This window comes from Miscanthus floridulus, chromosome 9 (assembly GCF_019320115.1).
Source record: "Miscanthus floridulus cultivar M001 chromosome 9, ASM1932011v1, whole genome shotgun sequence".
NCBI classification, from domain to species: Eukaryota; Viridiplantae; Streptophyta; class Magnoliopsida; order Poales; family Poaceae; genus Miscanthus; species Miscanthus floridulus.
The window spans coordinates 140723125-140725023 of record NC_089588.1 but is presented as its reverse complement, the minus strand read 5'-3'; the positions used below and the strand labels follow the sequence as shown (position 1 = coordinate 140725023).

Genomic DNA, 1899 nt, shown 5'->3' with positions numbered 1-1899 from the left:
CTAGTGTGCCATTGACGATACAACACCATTATCCGGTAAGTTGTCCGAACACATATCATCATATAAATAATACACAAGGCATGACAATTTTAGTTTAATCTTTTGCTCATTAATTACATAGTGCCACAAGCAACCACCTGGATCGGTCTACTGTGGATACTATGTGTGTGAGTTCATAAGGCAGCGGGGACGATACGTCAGGGACAAAAATATGGTAAAAAATATCTATGTATGAAGTTTTCTCATTAAAGTTGGAAATATTAATATTGGACATGTGTCAATGATGCTTTTAAACTTTGTTTCCAGCCGAGAAGCAAAGGAAAGGACGTGCCATTCACTCCAAAAACTATGGAAGATATAGTAGCAGACTTGTGCGGTTTTATTATGAGAGAAATAATTCCAAGTACCGGATCATATTTTTATGAAGCCGGTGATTTAGCAAGTGAAAGATTTAGAGCGCTGACAGACCTAGCAGGTCTAAACTTGAAACGAAATGACATGTAAACACCAAATGGTTGAACTCATAACATGAAATGACGTGTATTATATGTAATTTTATGCTTGATGTTTGATTTCATGTGTACACATCTGTAATATTTATATGTGTTGTATGTATGATGCAATTTTATGGTTCATGTTTGCATATCTTATATATATATATATATATATATATATATATATATATATATATATATATATATATATATATATATATATATATATATATATATATATATATATATATATATATATGTGACAAATATAGTACAGTGTGGAGGCAAATATTAAAATTTGAAATAAAAAAAATAATTACACAGGCGGCACACAGAGTGAGCCGCCTGTGAAAAATGGGTTTTCACAGGCGGCTGACAAAGTGAGCCGCTTGTGAAAACCCTTTTTTCACAGGCGGCTCACAGCCCGCCGCCTGTACTATGGGCCGATTAGTACTGACCCCTAGTACAGGCGGTGGACTTGGCCGCCTGTATAAATGCCTCTACCACCGCCTGTGAAAACGTTTTCTGTACCAGTGTAATTTACAATAATGTCAATACATATTTACGATAGTTGGGTTAACACATGGGATATTTACCATAACGTTATAGTAAACCACTTAGTTAGGAGTTACTATCATCTCGTAAATTAGCAAAGTAATTATCGTAACTTAAAGTGGCTACAGAATAAGTTATTTTGTAGCCAGCTACAAGGTAGTAGTTCTATATATATATATATATATATATATATATATATATATATATATATATATATATATATATATATATATATATTCAGTAGCCAGCTACAAAATAAGTTATTTTGTAGCCACCTCCATTTACGACAATTTTATATACTAATTTACGATAATGTCAATACATATTTACGATAGTTAGGTTACTATAACACATGGGGATATTTATCATAACGTTATAGTAAACCACTTAGTAAGGAGCTACTATGATCTCGTAAATTAACATAGTAATTATCGTAACTCAAAGTGGCTATAGAATAAATTATTTTGTAGCCAGTTTCAGGGTAGTGATCTCGTAAATTAACATAGTAATTATCGTAACTCAAAGTGGCTATAGAATAAATTATTTTGTAGCCAGTTTCAGGGTAGTTGTTCCATATATATATATATATATACATATATATATATATATATATATATATATATATATATATATATATAAGAACCAAGAAACCCCAAAGAAGCCAAACAACAAGAAAACTTCTACAGTATAATTAGTGAACGACGCGTATGGCGCATCATTATTGGAAAGAAACGGAAGAGGCCCACAGCCCACTTGATATATAGGCCTTTTGACGTCAATCCACAGCATCTGTGTTTCTTGATTTCTCGCTCTCTTGAATGAAGGAATTAAATTTCTATTGTCTACACCC

At 32.2% G+C, this 1899-nt stretch overlaps 1 long non-coding RNA gene across 1 annotated transcript; it reads left to right on the top strand.

Moving 5' to 3' along the window:
• On the top strand, positions 1 to 355 carry LOC136484414 (uncharacterized). The gene is made up of 3 exons (XR_010765936.1): positions 1 to 35; positions 122 to 214; positions 307 to 355. It is a non-coding gene; the product is annotated as an uncharacterized lncRNA (long non-coding RNA).
• The last annotated feature ends 1544 nt before the right edge of the window (positions 356 to 1899 follow it).